We start from the raw sequence: 20,783 nt of genomic DNA on the forward strand, positions 1-20,783 counted from the left end.
GAGCTTTCTTTTGGTGGTATTTGATCCCTTTTTGTAGGGACTCCTGCAGTGTGTTGGTATATGTTTGTATGTAATTTGTTCTATGTTTTTTATTAGTATTATTATTATTGTTATTATTATTATTATTATTATTATTATTATTATTATTATTATTATTATTATAATGTGTTATATTCTTTATCATTACCTATAGGACATGGACAATGTTTATTTTGTTGTTATGTAATTTAAATTCAAATAAAACAGACCAATGAGTATGTGAGAGCAAAGTGGGAGCAAACTAACTACAGCTGTTGTTTACATTTTGTGATGCTGTGATTGGTCACAGCATTTTTTTGGGATCCGCACTGTCCAATGAACAATGTAGTCACAGTATTTTGCTTGTGCATGGTTCTGGGCATGTAAGAGAAAGAAAAAAATAAAGCTCTAAAATAACCTCCTGTCCTGTAACATCCATCTTCCACCCAATAACCACTTAAGACCCGGACCAATATGCAGGTAAAGGACCAGGCCCCTTTTTGCGATTCGGCACTGCATCGCTTTAACTGACAATTGCGCGGTCGTGCGACGTGGCTCCCAAATAAAATTGGCGTCCTTTTATCCCACAAATAGAGCTTTCTTTTGGTGGTATTTGATCACCTCTGCGGTTTTTATTTTTTGCGCTATAAACAAAAATAGAGCAACAATTTTGAAAAAAATGCTATATTTTTTACCTTTTGCTATAATAAATATCCCCCAAAAATATATAAAAAACGTTTTTTTCCTCAGTTTAGGCCGATACATATTCTTCTACCTATTTTTGATAAAAAAAATCGCAATAAGCGTTTAACGATTGGTTTGCGCACAATTTATAGCGTTTACAAAATAGGGGATAGTTTTATGGCATTTTTATTAATAATTATTTTTTTACTACTGGCGGCGATCAGCGATTTTTTTTGTGACTGCGACATTATGGCGGACACATCGGACAATTTTGACACATTTTTTGGGACCATTGTCATTTTCACAGCAAAAAGTGCTATAAAAATGCACTGATTATTGTGAAAATGACAATTGCAGTTTAGGAGTTAATCACTAGGGGGCGCTGTAGGGGTTAAGTGTGACCTCATGTGTGTTTCTAACTGTAGGGGGGCGGGGCTAGACTTGTGACGTCATTGATCGTCTTTCCCTATATCAGGGAACAGACGATCACTGACATTGCCACTGTGAAGAACGGGGAAGGTGTGTTTACATTCACCTCTCCCCGTTCTTCAGTTCCTGTGACCGATCAGGTCCGCGGGTCCCGTGGCCGCGGTCACGGAGCTTCGGACCGGGTCACGGGCGTGCGCCCGCCCGCGACCCATGGCTGGGCACTTAAAGAGGTTGTTAAGGTACGTGCTTGTGCCCAGCCGTGCCATTCTGCCAACGTATATCGGCGTTAGCCGGTTTCTTAAGTGGCTAAAGTATGTTGGGTGGACAGAAAGTGGTTAATTTACAAAAAAAAATCATAAAAATTATGATAAAACCAATTAATTTTAATAATGATGATTATTGTAGCAATATAAACCAAACATGTTTAATCTGATCTACAGCATTATATATTGGGTCATTGTGTTAAATTTACATCATTCTCTTCCCCAGCATTGTCCCTCTTGTGTTCAGTTCAGGTTTGAAAAGTAAAATGTAGAGTTTTGGAGAAAACATACACAATAATATTCCAGCACTGGAGGTCAGTATGGCGAATATCTCCACAGCCACCATGTATTTCCCTCTGGTGCTCAGATAGGCCGGGATCATGGCAATCCAGACACTGCAGAACACCAGCATGCTGAAGGTGATGTACTTGGCCTCATTAAAACTGTCTGGTAATGTCCTCACCATGAAAGCCAGAACAAAACTCACAGCTGCCAGAAACCCCATATAACCCAACATAAAGTAGAACCCGATAACTGACCCTTCATTACACTGAATGATGATCTTCCCAGGATAGGAGTCCATGTCATACTCCTGAAATGGTGGAGAGATGGACAACCAGAGAATGCAATTCATAACCTGAATGGATGAGCAGAATAACATGACTGTATTGGGAAGTTTGACTCCCACCCATTTTCTACAAGAGCTTCCAGGTCTGGTGGCTTTGAAAGCAATGAAGACCATGATGGTTTTGGCGAGGATAGAAGATAGAAGATGCTGAGATGGTGAAGGGAATTCCAAAAGTGACTTGTTGCAGCATACAGGTAATATCCACAGGACGGCCAAGGAACAGGAATACAGAAAGGAAGCTCAGTATGAGGGAGAGGAGCAGAATGAAGCTGAGGTTCCGGTTATTGGCTCTGACTATGGGAGTGCTCCGAAACCAAACAAATAGTCCAAGTATAAGGAGAGATGTTGTAGCAAATATGACTGAAGCTACAGAAAAAAATAAAGCTAAAATATCCTCTTCGTATGATAAATATTCAATGAACTTTAGTTCTGTTAGGCCATTCATTTTCTGGACACTTCTCGCAGTTTTCACTGTCTGTAGAATAAAAGTACATAAGTGAAAATAACTGTAAGCATGATACACCAATAATGCATCTATTTGGCAGAAATAACTACTTTTTTCAATAATTTCCTAAATTTACATTACAGTTTTTTTGGAGTTAAGATGCAATAATTATTTGAATTAAAAGCCAAACAAAATAATAAAAAGAAAAATGTTGGAACAATATATTAACTTAAAGCGGAGTTCCACCCAAAAGTGGATGTTCCGCTTTAAGGACTCCTCACCCACTTACATGCCACATTTGGCATGTAACTTGTTTTAGGGGGGGGGGAGGAGTGGGTACCTAGTTTTGACAGGTACCTGCTCCCACTTCTGCTTGGGCCGCCTAGGTGACATTATCCTCTCCCCCTCTCTCCCTACAATCTTCTGGGACATGTCACAGGTCCCAGAAGATTGCATGGACATTGAGGAGGTGCACAGTGCACACCCGGCTGTTACAGCTGCAAGCTGTCACAGCCCGATGCCCACACTTGTGATGCCAGGGTGGGGAGAGGCGAGGGAGAGAACCAAGGGTTTGGGCTGCCGCATTGCTGGATCATGGGACAGGTGAGTGTGTGTTTATTAAAAGTCAGCAGCTTCCCACCATTTGTAGCTGCTGACTTTTGATAAACACAACAATTTATGAAACTCTGCTTTAATGACCAGTAACATATGGACTTTCAGTGGTTATACTGGGATGATGCCTGCAGCCGGCACTGTTTTCTAGTACCGTTTCATTGATTGGCTCTCTTGTAATAGCAATCAGAGCAGCTAACTAGCTGCTTGATTCCTAATACAAGCAGATGGAGGGGAATTCCTCCCTTCTGTCACCTTCCATCTTTTTAGATCCCGGATCTCTCTATAAAGAGTAGCTTTCACATGCCTATTGCTGTGACAAAGGATGTTTACATTCCTTGTAACAGCAATGAAAGTAAAAAAGTAAAAATACATACCAACAGTGTAAAAAAAAATACAAAATAGCGCACTTGGGGAATGTGTGAATCAGTCCAGCACGCATAGCGATCATCCCACACATGTGAGGTATCACCATGAATGTAAGATCATGGGCAGTAATTCTAGCACTAGACCTCGTTTGTAAATCTGAAGTGGTAACCTGTAAAGGCTTTTACAGATTTTTAAATGTAACCACTTAACAACCGGGCCATAGCCAAATGATGGCTACAGCGCGGTCAGATAACTCTGGGAGGGCGTACTATGACTTCCTCCCATAATCGTGCTCCTGTGTGCTCCCCTGGGGTGCACACATGGGAGTTTCCATACTGGGCGGGATTTTTGGGAAACGGTGAGTCACAGATCAGGTTAAAGGGCAATCCCAGCTGGCCCTTTACCATGTGATCGCTCCATCCAATGATGGTTAAGAAACCGATCGTGTGAGCAGCGGAGGGAGAAGCTGCAGCGTGAGGCTGTGTGAGTTTTTTTTCTTATTCGCAGTGCCCATCAGTGTCCCAGAAGTGCCCCATCTGTGCCCCAGAATTGCTCCATCTGTTCCCCAGCTGTGCCCCATCAGTACACATTTGTGCCACAGCAGTGCTCTACAGTGCCTCATCAGTGCACATCAGTACCCAACAGTGCCACATCTGTGCACATCTGTGCAGAGATGTATTATGACCTAGGCCGACAAGGCCCAGGCATAGGGCGGCACTTTGCGGGGGGCAGCAAAAAAGCGCCCACCCCCCGCGAACCCCCCTCCTCCCGCACGGAGAGCCGCACAGCTGTATCCTGGAGTTCAGTGCCGAAACGTGCAGTTGCACTGAACTCCAGGTTTCAGCTATGCGGCTCTACGTGCGGGAGAAGGGTGGTTCGCGGGGGGGGGGGGCGCTTTTTCGCCGCCCTCTCGCAAAGTGGCGCGGTCACCCGGAACATCTGCCGCCCGGGGTCCCGCAGCATCATTCGGCTTTACAGTGCAGCCTTTCCTCTCTCTCCACTGACATTGCAATACACAGTCACTCTTCGGCTCCTCCCCCCCTCTTGGCTCAATGTCCCTGTGTACCTGTGTACACAGCCAGGAGGAGGAGCCGAGGAGAGACACAACTGAGAGAGCCGTGCTGCTGGTATGTGGTCAGTGAGAGAGAGAGGACACAGTAACCAGGAGGGAAGGAGGGGGCAGGCAGATACGAGGTGAACAAATTAAGTGATGGGAGAGGAGAGGGTGGTATGGGGATATGTACTGGGGGGTGATTGGAGAGGGAAGAAGATATGTGCTAGTGGGGGGGTCTGATTCACCCCCCACTAGCACATATCTTCTTCCCTCTCAAATCATTCTTCAGTACATATCCCCATACCACCCTCTCCCCCCAAATTAAAAGATGCTCTGCGCCCCTGTGCTCATCTCACCCTGTCCCTCTCTGGCTCATCCCACCCTGTCCTCATCCCACCCTGTCTCCCTGTGCTCACCCCACCCTGTCCCTCTGTGCTCATCCCACCCTGTCCCCCTGTCCTCATCCCACCCTGTCCTCATCCCACCCGGTCCCCCTGTCCTCATCCCACCCTGTCCCCCTGTCCTCATCCCACCCTGTCCCCCTGTGCTCTTCCCATCCTGTCCCCTTGTGCTCATCCCATCCTGTCCCCCTGTCCTCATCTCACCCTGTCCCCCTGTCCTCAATCCACCCTGTCCCCCTGTCCTCAATCCACCCTGTCCCCCTGTCCTCATCCCACCCTGTCCCCCTGTGATCATCCCATCCTGTCCCCTTGTCCTCATCCCACCCTGTCCCCATGTCCTCATCCCACCCTGTCCCTCTGTGCTCATCCCACCCTGTCCCCCTGTGTTCATCCCACCCTGTCCCCCTGTCCTCATCCCACCCTGTCCCCCTGTGCACATCCCATCCTGTCCCCCTGTGCTCATCCCACCCTGTCCCCCTGTCCACATCCCACCCTGTCCCCCTGTCCTCATCCCACCCTGTCCCCCTGTCCTCATCCCACCCTGTCCCCCTGTGCTCATCCCATCCGGTCCCCCTGTCCTCATCCCACCCTGTCCTCATCCCACACTGTCCCTCTGTCATCATCCCACTGCGTCCCTTTGTCCTCATCCAATGAAAATGACAGGACGGGTCTTAAAAAGGAAGGGGTGCATCATATATAAAGTAGGGGGTGCGCAAGTTTCACCAGGCCTAAGGCAGCACAAAACCTAAATACACCCCTGCATCTGTGCCACATCTGAGCCCATCAGTGCCCAGTAATGCCCTATCAGTGCACATCTGTGCTTTACAGTGCCACATCTGTGCTACCTCAGTGCCACATATGTGTCCTACAGTGCCAGTAAAGTGCCCATCAGTAAGTGCTCAAGAGTGCCACCCTATCAGTGGATGCTCATCAGCACCTGTCCGTGCCATAAAAAATGCATATAAAATGCGTTTTCATTTTCTTTCCAAAAACTTGTCGAAAAAAAAATGACATGTTCAAAAGACTCATAATGCCTCATAGAATAAACATTGGGGTTTTTGCTTTCCAAAATGTGGTCATTTTGTGGGCATTTCTGTTGTGCTGGTTCTCCAGGGCCTTCAAAAGTGTGATAGTTTGTCAGGAAATTATGGCCCGGATTCAGAAAGCCTTTACGTCGGCGTATCTATTGATACACCGCATAAATTCTAGGATGCGCCGGCGTATCTTCTTTCTGTATTCAGAAAGCAAGATACGCTGAAATTTGGCTAAGATACGACTGACGTAAGTCTCTTACGCCATCGTATCTTAGTTGCATATTTACGCTGGCCACTAGGTGGCGCTTCCGGAGATTTACGCGTATAATATGTAAATTAGGTAGATACGCAGATTCAGAAACGTACGTCCGCCTGGCGCATTTTTTTACATCGTTTACGCAAGGCTTTTTCCGGCGTAAAGTTACCCCTGCTATATGAGGCGTAGACAATGTTAAGTATGGACGTAGGGCCAGCGCCGAATTTTGCATCGTTTATGTTGTTTGCGTAAGTCGTTCGCGAATAGGGCTTTGCGTAAGTTACGTTCACGTCGAAAGCATTGACTATTTGCGGCGTAATTAGGAGCATGCGAACTGGGATACGTTCACAGACGGCGCATGCGGCGTTCGTTAGAAACGTCATTTACATGGGGTCACACTTAATTTACATAAAACACGCCCACATCTTCGTATAAGGGCCTGCTTATGCCGGCCCTTATACGCTGCGCCGCCGTAACTTCAGGCGCATAATCTTTCTGAATACCATACTCGCCTCTCAAAGTTACGGTGGCGTAGCATATAGGAGATACGCTACGCCCGCCTAAAGATACACAATTGTATCTGAATCTGGCCCTATATGTGTAATTTATGTTCCTCAAACACCTGATGGTGCTCCCTGCATGTTGGGCCTCTCTTTGTGGTCAGGCTGTGTAAACGTCTTACACATGTGGTATCGCCATACTCAGGAGGAGTAGCAGAATGTATTTTGGGGTATAATTGTAAGTATGCAGAAAATGTTATATTGGATATACTGCTCTGTGCAATAAGTGAACACAAAAAATGAGCTGCCAACACAGCTGTGACAAAGCAAAAACTGGTGAATATGGAAAAGTGTAGTGCTTATTTTTGTGAAAAAGGCATTTAACAACACATATCAAATGTTGTAAACATACATATATATGAAATCTTAATTTCAGTGACACCAAGTGACTAAGTGTGATTTTTTTTTTTTTTTTTTTTATCAGAACGAAGCAGTCCTCTATTGTGACCACACACAAATAACAGTCCAAAAGTGTAGAAACTGCAAGGTTGAAATGAAGAGTCCCACATGGATGTGACCCTCTCTTTGAAAGGATAGAGACCCCACCACCGATGTAAGGAGGAGGCTTACCAGATGGTGTTGACTTGGTTAGGTTTATACCACCCAAGTCAAAACAGGCTTATATAATCAGTCAGCAAGATGTATCCAGCTGGTCCTGAATCTGCATATCAGTCGGCACCGCAAATTCCAGTAAACACCAGGAAGTGTAAATACATGTAGTCTTGTTGGAGCCAGAGATACGGTAACCACATAACATGCGTAATACGAAAAAAAACTCACATAGTGTGATACCGTACAAGGTAGTATTTATTAAAACTATTTAAAAATGAACGCTCACATTTGGAAGAACCTGTGCCTATGATGTTCTTCCAAATGTGAGTATTCATTTTTTTAATGAAGGCAAATCATACACTAACAGGGATCTTCTATCAAAACCAGACTGCGGCTAATGGATGGATGGATGCAGGACCTCTGCATGTAATCCATGTACTCTGTGGAAACTCGTGGAAATAGGTGTTTAACTTGTATATGGCTGTTACTAGGCAGATTTCGTAATCTGCCTAGTCCCTAGTCCGCGGTAGTACCGCCGGTGTCGCACGCGTGCTCCCCACACTGCAGGGAATCTAGGGACGTCATATGATGTCCGCCCGGGGGAACAAAGGGTTCCTGCGGACGTCATATGACTATACGCCGGTGGGGAAGAGGTTAAAGAAACATAAAGCTTACCAGAATGGTTTGATATTTCTCCTTCGGAACACGGAGCACAATTATAACAACACGGGTGATATCCTTCTCTTACAGATTTTCTGAACCCTGGAAGACATTCCTTGGAGCATCGACCCCTTGGGACCTAAGATAATATAGAATAGAACAGTGGTTCTCAACCTTTCTAGTGCCATGACCCCTTGATAAAATGTTCCAAGTTGTGGGGACCCCCAACAGTAGGGGTGAGGGAAATAGGATGAGCGGCAGTGCTGGTTGGGGAGGGGGGGGGGGTCAGTGGGAGTCCTGGGTGGAGTTCTGATCAGCTAACTTAGGTGCTCTTGATCAAGTTTATCTGCTGATCTGTGAACTGTGGTGGGGACTTTTAGACCCCTTTCACACTCAGGAGTTTTTCAGGCAGTACAGAGTTAAAAATAGCGCTGCTATACCGCCTGAAAAAAATCTCCTGTCTGCAGCATCTTTGGAGCGGTGAGAGGAGCAGTATGTATACCGCTCCTTCCCATTTAAAACAATGGGAAACCGCGGCAATACCGCCTGCAATGCGCCTCTGCAGAGGCGCATTGTGGGCAGTATTAACCCTTTTTCGGCTGCTAATACGGCACCGCTAGCGGCCAAATCCTGCGGAAAATCCAACGGTATAGCGCCGCTATTTTTAGTGACGCTATACCTCCACCGCAGCTCCCGTCCCAGTATGAAAGGGGCCTAAATGACAACTCTAATCACGGGTAGTGTTGCTCACTGTGTCTCCAGGTTCACCGTGTCTCCAGCTCTGTGACATCTCACAGCAGGGACACTTATGCTGAAATCAGGAGATGGGGTCTCCTCCAGCCCCTCCCACTTCACATTCCTCACAAGTCAGATGACCTCTAATCTCTGTCCCCCAGCCATGCTGTGACATGAATGGGTGGCTGCGAAGAGGCTGAGTGGGCGGACTTGTACTCCAGGAACAGCCAAGCTGGGTGGCCGCAAATATTCCGGGAGAGCAGTGCAGGCTTCAGGAACAGCCTAGGATTCAGTTACCCCTGGCAAATCGTCATTCGACCCCTGAGGGGGTCCCGACCCCCAGGTTGAGAACCACTGATATAGAACAATATGAATTACAAAACTACAAATATAATAGTGCAAGTAAGCCAAGCTTCTGATGTTTAAAATGATGTAGCATGTATACCTTGGTGGAAACACATGAACCATTCCAGAAGATGGCCCTTCATTAGCCTAGATACCACAACATATTCTCTGAACCAGAAAACAGAAATAAACATCTAGGAGTACTAGCCAAATCATTCCATTAGAAAGGTTACAGTAACCAAACTTTCAGTGTAAGCATAAAGATTGCCTAAAAAACACAAAGAGAAAATCTCCTACAATACAGAGAAGAAAACAAATAGCTATGTACCTCTAGTAATCACATGCAACCCAGCACTAGAAGGGGTAAGAGAAATAACTAAAGAGATGAAACCAGAGGTGTAATTAGAACATTCATGACCCCGGTGCAAGAAACCATGAAGGACTCTCCCGACACTGTCCCAGGTCTCTTTCCTTTGGTCCCAGGGTCCTTCCCACTGAGCATGGCGCCCTTTCCAATGATCCCTTTCACTGATCCTAGTGCCCTTTTCTCCCATCGTATGGCCCTTTACTACGTAGCGAGACCCTTTCACCCTTTCATTCTGTATAGGATTGCTACCTTTTCTTTAAAAGAGAGGTACAGCCAAAGCTAGTTGCAAGCATTCAAAAAAAACTCAAGGTATAGGATTATATGGGCAACACACAAAGAACTTCAAAATATATAAAAAAATATATCGATTTATTACAAAAAATATAAATGTTACACAATACAAAAATATCAAAATATCATATAGATACACAATATACAAATCATAAATGATGTAAATACTGTCCAGCATACGGTACCATCACCAAGATTTGGGAGGTAAGTTGTAGCAGAAAGCCGACGCGTTTCGAATGCTAAGCTTTCTTCATCAAGGCATGTGCAAGTATTACATCTAAAGTAGATCAAGATATGATATAAATATTAAACATACATATAGCTAGTTTGGCTTTATGTCTCTTGTGGATCACAGGAGTGCCGTTCATTTTGCGTTAATGTGGCCTGATTGCAGTTAGCTAGCTGCCTAAAGCCTTCTGTCTGCTGACATCACTCAGCCAGTCCAGGCTCGGGCAAGATTGCGACACTGGGGTCGGGATCCACCCACAACCCTGGACCGGCATTGGGCGAGCCACTGAGAGGCTGAGCCGGCCACTCTCGCCCCCTCCACAGCCCAGCGTTCCAGTGAGAAAGGGGGGCAGAGCAGACTGAGGTGACTAAGAGTCACCAGATCTCTGCTTGGGGAGCTGTGAGAACAGAGCGATCTGCGGTATTGAATCGGTTCTCAGTGTTAGAGCTGGCAGGGGACAGATGCAGCATCGGTTTGATGTTGCATCCACCTAGGTAAGTATAAATCTGTAAAAACTCTGATTCCCATACTTCCCTTTTAAGCCATACCCAAAAACTTTAGTGCTGCATGGCAATTTTTTGTTGTAGTATTCTGTAATTAAAAAACATTTCTAATCGTCACAACTTTCCAAATTATTTGCTGTAGAAAGACATACAGTCTTTCATAGGGGGTATAAACCCATAGAGACCCCCATTCGATCAGCGTCCACATTATAACAGTGCCCCCCTTAGAGACCCCTCATAAGATAAGGGTCACCTTATTCCAGTGCCATGCCCTTAGAGATCTCCATTAGATCAGAGCCCCCTTTATTCAGTGCCCCTACCTTAGAGACCCCCCCCCCCCGTTATCTCAGAATCCCATTATATCAGTGCTTCCCTTAGAGATCAAAAACATTTTTTTTTAAATAGAGTTCAATCTCCTCCTATAATTCTATTAATACATATGTGAAAAAATAATTGTGGGTGATTATGCAAACCCCAAAGGTAATCCAAGTATTAATACACTTTAGTGGTTGTAAAGGCAGACCCCCTAATAATTACCTGAGACCCATCTCGATTCAGTGATGAGAACGAATGCCTCAGCCATCTGGGACTCTCTCTCCTGATTGGCTGAGACACAGGAGTGGTGCCATTGTTTCCCACTGCTGTCAATCAAAGTCAGTTAGCCAATGAGGAGAGAGAGGGGGCAGGGCCAAACCACGGCTCGATGTCTGAATGGACACTCGGAGCTGCGGCTCTGCTTGGATTTTTAAAGAAAAAAAACGAGACTTTAGTATCACTTTAATCTTATGCAAACATATATATTGTGCAATCGTAATACACATAATGCTATATGAATGGTGGTGGAAACCTCCAAATCCAAAATGTGTTGTGCTAATATCTAACATATCCAACTCAAAGAGACTTTATAAGACTTTATGGATACTTGCATTTCCCTTGGGGTTTCCACCATTTTTGACAATTATTTTTTCACACATGAATTAATAAAATTATAGGGGGAAGTTGCACTGTGATTTTTCAATTCTTTTAGTTTGAGGACACATATCAGTGCTAGCAGCAACCCACGCTTTTGGAGGGTGAGGGAGGCACTGCACGGGGAATATGTGAGGAGGGGGTGGGATCAGGGGGGGACTGACAGCTCATGGGGCCCCCGGGCTATAGGAGATTATGGGTCCCCCGGGAAAAAGGAGATTATGGGGCCCCCAGGCAATAGATTATGGGGCCACACAGTATACACACATACACATACAGTATACATACACACAGAATACACATGCACACACTGAAAACCACAAATTTGTACCAGGTGCCAGGTGTGAGTTGTCTATCTGTTACAAAGCACCCCTTGGGTCTCACTTGAAGGTGGATGTGAAGGAGAGTATTTGGAAAGGGGAGTTTGTGGAGATATTCTTGTTGCTTCAACTTGAATAAAGTGAAGCTGGAGGAGAGCAAGAAGGAGGAGGAGGAGAGGCGGCGTTATCGGCTTATCCTGCGTACGTTTGCCAATTGGGCGCAGGCGTTTTACATATTGGCAAGTGTTATCGGAGATCCGTGGGATCCCAGGCATGCTCTGGTCTAGGGTTATGCCGGAGGTTCAACGTTATGCGCGCTTGGACAGGCCACCGGATGTGCTGTTATTGCACGTCGGGGGTAACGACCTCTGTCTTAGGGCATCCCGGGACCTTATAAGGGACATAAAGTGGGATTTCCTGCGACTTTGGTCGTCATTTCCGGAAACCATTGTGGTATGGTCGGACATGGTGGGGCGGTTGGCATGGAGGGGGGCCCAGTCGGTTGACAAGATCAACAAGGCCCGGGTGAAGGTCAATAAGGCGGTGGCTAAGTTTGTGGTCTGCAATGGGGGGTTGGTTGTTCGCCATTGCGAACTTGAACGGGACTTTGGCCTTTTCCTTAGGGGAGATGGGGTAAATTTGACCTTGGTGGGGATTGACATGTGGGTCCTGGGGCTCCAGGACGGTTTGCAGTGAGCCTTAAGGCTGTGGCGGGCCGCCCATGCGTAAGGTGTCACTGGTGAGCGTCTGTGGCAGGGGTATGGGGTTCCTGAGGGTTGGTTGGTGGTTGTTAGATATATAAATTGGAGGTATATATCAGAGATGGTTGGTAGGGTTTGGGGCCTGTCTTGGGATGGGCACCTTCCCTATCTGGTTAAGCAGGCTATTGGTCAATCGGGCTGAAGAGTGAAGGAACGATCAAGTCATTGTCTCGGAGCTGGTGGGATCCCGGCTAGAGGACAGAAAACTTTGGTGATGGTGGGCAGCCGATGACATAGCATTCTTTACCTTCTCTCAGGAACCTCTTACGCAGTAGTTAGAAAAAGCTATTTGGGTTAATAAAACTTGTTTATGTTTAAATATATATATTTATTTAAATATTTATATATTTATTAAAAATGGTTAATTTTATACGTTTATTTTATGTTGTCTTTTGGAATTAATAAAGGGGCATTTGTTGGCCAATTAATCCAGAAGGTGTCATGTCTTTAATCTAATGATAAGGTTATGTAAGGGGTTTCTACTAACGGGGTTATGAGCTAGGACTCTAGCAGTGCACCAGTCATGGCATATACCTGACTCCACTCAATATAAATCTGCCCTCCAAAAGACAGTCCTACCTCCATTCTGCCAAACAGACCAGTTTCATCACTTGCATCAACACCTCTCATCCAGCCCTCTACATTTAAACTTGTATTAAACCCAAAAACCAAAATGTAATATTTTGCAGCTTAACATCCGTTAGATGTTATGGCTGGATTAGTACTTTCAAAAAATGTACCGTATATACTCGAGTATAAGCTGAGTTTTTCAGACCTTTTTTTAGGGCTGAAAATAGCCCCCTCGGCTTATACTCGAGACAGTGTCAGGTCGCGGGCGTCCATTTTTCAAAAGTCTCAGCTTCCTCCTGGTCTGTGAGGCGCTTGACACTGTGTTCCGCTACCATGTATCACGGAGGTCCTCTTATCCTCTGACTTTCCCAGCAGACACTGCGTTTATTAATTCCAAAAGACAACATAAAATAAACGTATAAAATTAACCATTTTTAATAAATATATAAATATTTAAATAAATATATATATTTAAAAATAAACAAGTTTTATTAACCCAAAGAACTTTTTCTAACTACTGCGTAAGAGGTTCCTGAGAGAAGGTAAAGAATGCTATGTCACCGCCTATCATGGACGTACTCTTGTCCGAGGATGAAAGAAAGTCCGTGATTGGCGGAACACTGAACGTAGTGTCTGCTGGGAAACTGAGTCCGAGGATGAGAGGACCTCCGTAATAGGCAATAGCGGAACACAGTGTCAAACTCCTATCACGGACCAGGAGGAAGCCGCGACTTTTGAAAAATGGACGCCCACGAACCGTCAGGTACACTGACTATCTCAGAACGGGACCAGGAGGAAGCCACGACTTTTGAAAAATGTATGCCCGCAGCCTGTCAAGAATACAGGTACACTGAGGCTGCAATGGGCACAGTGAAAATGGGTACAGTAAGGCTACTGTGGGCACAGTGAGAATGGGCACAGTAAGGCTGTAATGGGCACAGTGAGAATGGGCACATTAAGGCTACAATGGGCTCAGTGAGAATGGGCACAGTAAGGCTGCAATGGGCACAGTAAGGCTGTGATGGGCACAGTGAGAATGGGCACAGTAAGGCTACAATGGGCTCAGTGAGAATGGGCACAGTAAGGCTGCAATGGGCACAGTAAGGCTGTGATGGGCACAGTGAGAATGGGCACAGTAAGGCTGCAATGGGCACAGTAAGGCTACAATGGGCACAGTCAGAATGGGCACAGTCAGAATGGGCACAGTAAGGCTGCAATGGGCACAGTAAGGCTGCAATGGGCACAGTGAGAATGGGCACAGTAAGGTTGCAATAGGCACAGTGAGGTTGCAATGGGCACAGTGAGTTTGCAAATGGGTACAGTAAAGCTTCAAATGGGCATTGTTGACACTCTGTTCTGCTTACAGTAGCTACTGCATTCTCACCCTAGGCTTATACTCGAGTCAAAACATTTTCCCAGTTTTTTTGTGGTAAAATTAGGGCCTCAGCTTATACTCAGGTCGGCTTATACTCGAGAATATACAGTACTTAGCCTGAAAAATAAATAAATAAAACAAATGCAGCCATCACATCTATGGACTGGCAAGGTGCATTACATTTTTGTTCTTGGGTTCAGAAATTATTTAATGATCTCTAAATCATATGGTCCAGTAAAAGTTCTTCATGCAGTTTAAAAAAATACTCTCTCTGTGACACAAGACTGTCCATACCCATAGATAGGAAAGGCCAAGATAATACCTCCTTCATGCTTAACAGAAGGGGAAACGTTTTGGTAGTGATGTGCCTTGTTTTTGTCCAAAAAAAAAAGCTATTCAACGAACAATTTGGGGTGTTCCCGGCAAATTCAAAAAGCCGCAGAAACACCCTTTTAAAGTCTATGGGAGAAATCTAAAGTGCTAATTTTAAAGGTTAATATGCAAGTTATTGTCCTAAAAAGTGTTTGGGGACCTGGGTCCTGTCCCAGGAAACATGTATCAATGCAAAAAAAAGTTTTAAAAATGGCCGTTTATTCGGGAGCAGTGAATTTAATAATGCTTAAAGTGAAACAATAAAAGTGAAATATTCCTTTAAATGTTGTACCTAGGGGGGGGTGTAAAGTCAGCATGTGAAATAGCGCAAGTTTCCCGTACTTACAACTGTCTCTGCACAAGGTGTCATTTCTGAAAGAAAAAAAGTCATCTAAACTGGACTCGCGGCTATAATGAATTGTCGTCTCCCGGCAATTCAGAGAGAATTCATTCATAAAAAAAGAAAAGAAAAGTGTGGGGGTCCCCCCAAATTCAATTATTAGGCCCTTCAGGTCTGGTATGGATATTAAGGGGAACCCCGCCGTCAATTTTAAAAAAAAATATGTGGGGTTCCCCCCAACAATCCATTCCAGACCCTTCAGGTCTGGTGTGGATTTTAAGGGGAACTCCACCCCAAATAAAAAAAATGGCGTGGAGTTCCCCCAAAAATCCACACCAGACCCCTTATCCGAGCACGTAACATGGCCAGCCGCAGAAAAGAAGGGGGGACAGAGAGCGCCCCACTCTCCTGAACCGTACCAGGCCACATGCCCTCAACATGGGGAGGATGTCCCCATGTTGATAGGGACAAGGGCCTCATCCCCACAACCCTGGCAGGTGGTTGTGGGGGTCTGCGGACAGGGGGCTTATCAGAATCTGGAAGACTCCTTTAACAAAGGGGACCCCCAGATCCTGGCCCCCCATATGTGAATTAGTAATGGGGTACATTCACCCGGCCCCGGCTCCCCGTTCCAACGTTGTCGGAATCCAGCGATGGGTGATCTCATCTCCGGTCCAGCGATGAGAAGATCATCCTTGTGTCAGAGGGGGCAGGGTCATGTGACGGGTGGCCCCGCCACACCAATAAAAGAAATGTCACAGCTTCAGTAGCAAAAAAGAGAAGAGCGGAGGGCACACCGACCTAGTGTGATACTGCTAAAATGAATTTATTCAAATGTAAAAATCAATCATTGTACTCACAATGTGAAAATTAAAATCAGGCTTTCAAAGACAGCAGCAATCCAGCAACATCAGTGGAACACGACAGTCTCTTGAACCAACGATCAATGTTGAAGCTGACGCGTTTCGGGGGCGAACCCCTTTCTTCAGAGCTAGGTGGTCTTCAGTAATTTGCGTAAGTGATTCGTGAATGGCGCTGGACGCCATTCACGTTCACTTTGAAGCAAATGACGTCCTTGCGACGTCATTTGCCGCAATGCACGTCGGGAAAGTTTCCCGACGGAGCATGCGCTCTACGATCGGCGCGGGAGCGCGCCTAATTTAAATGAATCCCGCCTCTTACGGGATCATTTACATTAGGTGCCCTAACGCAGGGCAAGTTTAAACAGCGCACGCGCAATTTACGGAGCTACTGCTCCGTGAATCGCGGGTAGCGCAGTAAATTTGCGGGGGCGCAGGGCAAAAACGTTGCCCTGTGCCTCCGGAACAATAGCGCAAATCTTACTGACTTACTTCATAGTTGAAAAAATAATGGTGAATGATTGTGCAAACCCCCAAGGGTAATCCAAGTATTAATTCACTTTAAAGTGGTTGTAATTGGCACAGTGAGTTTGCAAATGGGTACAGTGAAGCTTTTTTTACAGTGAAGCTTTTTTATCTGATTGCATTCTATGGATTTGCCTTTTCGTAAATAACCCCCATTGTTTGGTCTTTTTAATTGGGCAGGACACCATTAAGCAGTCTAATTACTTATTTTTACTTTTTTAATTACAGTTTTTTTTCTGGTAGTCACTATCTAGAAGTTTCAGACATTCTTTATGTTTTTTTTTTTTTTTTTAACAAAGGACTTTGATTGTTTTAACTAGTTGTCCACCAGTGTATAAGACAATGAAAAATGTGTGTGTGTGTGTGTGTTATTTTGTTACTAGATTATTATTTTTTGTATCACATTTTAGGAGGCACTCATGGAGAAATTCAGGCAGCTCCAAATGGTTTATAAACTTTTTTATGAAAATATATAGTAACTGTCAATTTCTGATTGGGAGAATTACTATTTGCAACTGTTTTTTTTTCTTTTTTCAGTCATATTGATTCAGAAGGCCTGGGAAAGAATCTGGCCATGGATGATCCTGATGGTCATTATGCTCTGAAGTCTTATATTTTCTTCTGTGCACAGGAGTCAGGGTCCTTCATTGAGGCCGCATACACACGGTCAGACCAAACCGATGAAAACGGACTGAAGTTCAGTTTCATCGGTCCAAACCGCCCGTGTGTACACCCCATCGGTCTGTTGTCCTTCGGTCCAAAAAAAGAGAACTTGCTTTAAAATCGAACCGATGGACGGCTGACCGATAGGTCAAAACCGATGGTTAGTACACAAAAGCATCGGTTCAAAACCCGGGCATGCTCAGAATCAAGTCGACGCATGCTTGGAAGCATTGAACTTCTTTTTTTTCAGCACGTCGTGTGTTTTATGTCACCGCGTTCTGACCCGATCGGTTTTGAAAACGAAGGTGTGTACGCACATCAGACCATCAGTCTGCTTCAGCGGTGAACCGATGAAAACGGTCCGTCGGACCATTCTCATCGGATGGACTGATCGTGTGTATGCGGCCTAAGTGTCTATGTCACAGTAATGAGGAGGGGGTTATCTAGTAGTAGTTAGTCACATTCAACTAGTCTTGTTCTGTAATGTAAAAGATGTTTTGTAGTTTATCCACTTCTTCAGTTATAATGAGTGATGGGAAAATATCCCGGCATTAATATCCACACATCTAGACCTGACAACTTCATCTAAGCACCATGGAATAAACAGGATTGGAGGATGGGAGGGGGGAGGTTTTGACTGGAGATGGGCTTTAAGCCCAAAACTAGTATGTTTTTTTTGTTATGAATCAGCTTCACCAGTGTAGCTCACCTTGTCACCTTTCCATGATATTAGCTTTGTTTTTAGTGTAAGTTGCTGATCCTCTGAAAGGGATCCATCAAAGTGGCCCACATGCATCCAATAGGTACCCTCTGTTTTCCTTATCCAATTTACAATGTCCAGTGGGCTGGGCAATTCTCCTTTATCATTAAAAAATATGACTTTGCCATTCGGATCCTTGTACTGGACTTTTTTTACATAGCGGGACAACTTTTAAAAAAAAAATACAGAATTGACTGTAGGTAACAAGTATACAGAACATTCAATAATTTTTTGAATATAGATTATTTATTTTGTTATTTCTCGTTTTGAAAATGCCACCATGATGAGATGACCTATTTGCTGAGCACTTGCAATCAGATAAATTGTTTTGAGGTTATTAGTAAAGAATGTGATTTGCAAATGCTTACATTCAAGACATAATTCAATCATAATTCATACAGAGATTGAGCTGTTTATCCCAATCTCCAGGTCGTTAATGAACAAATTAAATAGGATTATTCCCAGGACAGAACCATAGGGGACCCTACTTCACACCCTGGACCATGCAAAACTCTGGCTCTGCCTCATCTGGAACAACGTGGTGTATCTGGACCATAGGGTGAGCACATGGATTGAAAACTGTCTACAGGGGTGAGTTCAGAGGGTAGTGATAAATAGGGAGTACCCGGAATGGTCCAGGGTGTAAAGCGGGATCCCCCATGGTTCTGTCCTGGGAATAATCCTATTTAATTTATTCATAAACGACCTGGAGATTGGGATAAACAGCTCAATCTCTGTATTTGCGGACAGTACTAAGCTAAGAAGGGCAATAACTTATCTGCATGATGTGGAAATCTTTCAAGAAGATCTGAACAAATTAATGGGTTGTGCAAATACATAACAAATGAGCTTGAATGTAGAAAAATTTAAAATGCATTTGGGTGGCAAAATAATGAATGCAATCTATTCACTAGGGGGAGAACCTCTTGGGGATGCTAGGATAGAAAAGGACCTGGGGGTTGTAGTAGATGACAGGCTCAGCAATGGCATTCAATGCCAAGCTGCTACAAGCAAAGCAAACTGAATATTGGCATGCATTTAAAAGGGATTAACTCCAGAGATAAAACAATAATTCCCCCACTCTACAGACTCTGGTCCAGCCGCACCTGGAGTATGCTGTCCAGTTATGGGCACCAGTCCTTAGGAAGGATGTGCTGGAACTGGAGAGATTCCAGAGAAGGGCAACAAAACTAATAAAGGGACTGGAGGACCTTAGTTATGAGGATAGGTTACAAGAACTGAACTTATTCTCTCTGGAGAAAAGACGCTTGAGAGGGGATATGATTTCAATATACAAATACCTTACTGGTAACCCCACATTAGGGAGAAAAAATTTCCGCCAAAGGGAACACGCAGCCATTCACTAAAACTAGAAGAAAAGCGGTTTAACCTAAAAATCTGTAGAGCGTTCTTTTCTGTAAGAGTGGTTAGGATGTGGAATTCTCTTCCACAGGCAGCGTTTTAAGCAGGGAGCATCGATAATTTAAAAAACGATTAGATATGCACCTGAATATCCAATGTAAAACTGACATATAATCACACACATGGGTTGGTTTTGTCTTTTTTCAACCTCAACCTCGTCTACTATGTAACTATGTATCCCACATTCCCGGTGTCTAAATTACAGCTTGAGAAAATTGACGGCTTTACAACCCATGCCTTTCCATCTGGTGGATTCAGCCCCTTTCATGAAGTTGCAGAATGTGCTGTATCACAACGGCAGGTTCCCAGACACTGTTTCTTTGCATATAAGGCCATTCCAGCTCTGTACCATCATGTGGAAGGCAATGTTTTGGCATTGTTGGGCAAGGCAGTAAGAAGCAAGGTCCACATTACTGCTGACAAGTGGTCCAGCAAGCATGGTAAGGGATGAACTATTTCAATCACTGGGTAACTCTGCTTGCAGCTTGGAAGGATGCAATACAGGGTTCAGTGATGGAGCTTGTTTTGCCGTTATGTCTCCATACAACTGGTGGTGATGATGTGAGATCTGTGAGTTTCACCCCTCCTCCTCTTCAATGCCCTCTTCTGCTGAATTGTCCTATGAACCATCGGTACCCCCTAAGCGTTCAAGGGGCTATTGAACAAGTCAGGCTAAAATATGCCATTCAGTGCTTCAGCTGGTCTAGGACACAGAAGCCACACTGGAGCAAAGTTTCTTTCAGCTCTGCAGGGGCAGGCCCAGAGGTGGTTAATGCCATAGCAGCTGGAGTCAGGAATGGTGGCGTACGATAATGGCACTAACCAGGCAGAACTTGACTTTGGCAATGTTGCGATGGCTTCACATGCAACAGAGGGCCATCGACAAGTACCTGTGTGAGTATGGCACAGGCTCAGGCTCAGAGGAGCTCAGCTTTTTTCCCCACGCCAGTGGCTGCTGATAAAGAAAGCATGCACTGTAATGTCACCATTTGAGGAGGAGACAAGGATGGCGAGCTGTGACAATCCATGCATCAGAGACACAATACCTTTTTTGTTCCTGCTGGAGCATACTCGGTGTAACATTATGGACAGGGCACTCTTGCCAGAGCAGCGGGAGGAAGAGGAGGACTTCCTTTCCTCTCAAGGTCCACTTTATGCAGACCCCATCCTTGCAAGGCCATATAACAGACAAGAGGAGAAGGAGATGGAGGAAGATGAAAATTTAAGGAAGCTGTGGAGGCATTGAAGCAGATAATGACATAATTAACTCTGTAAGAGATGGTTTTCACTCCCCAGTAACCTTGGGAGTAGTACAGGGTTGGGAGGAGGCAGTTCCAGATAGCGTATTCCTCAGTGACCCTGGGGACTCTGATTCTCATGCCTCCATAAACTTGCGGTGCATGGGCTCCCT

At 44.9% G+C, this 20,783-nt stretch overlaps 1 pseudogene; it reads right to left on the minus strand.

Annotated features, from left to right (window-relative positions):
- Nucleotides 1–1,573: 1,573 nt before the first annotated feature.
- Nucleotides 1,574–20,783, minus strand: part of LOC120928132 — a 42,367-nt pseudogene continuing 23,157 nt past the window's right edge.

The sequence above is a fragment of the Rana temporaria genome, chromosome 1 (genome assembly GCF_905171775.1).
Source record: "Rana temporaria chromosome 1, aRanTem1.1, whole genome shotgun sequence".
NCBI classification, from domain to species: Eukaryota; Metazoa; Chordata; class Amphibia; order Anura; family Ranidae; genus Rana; species Rana temporaria.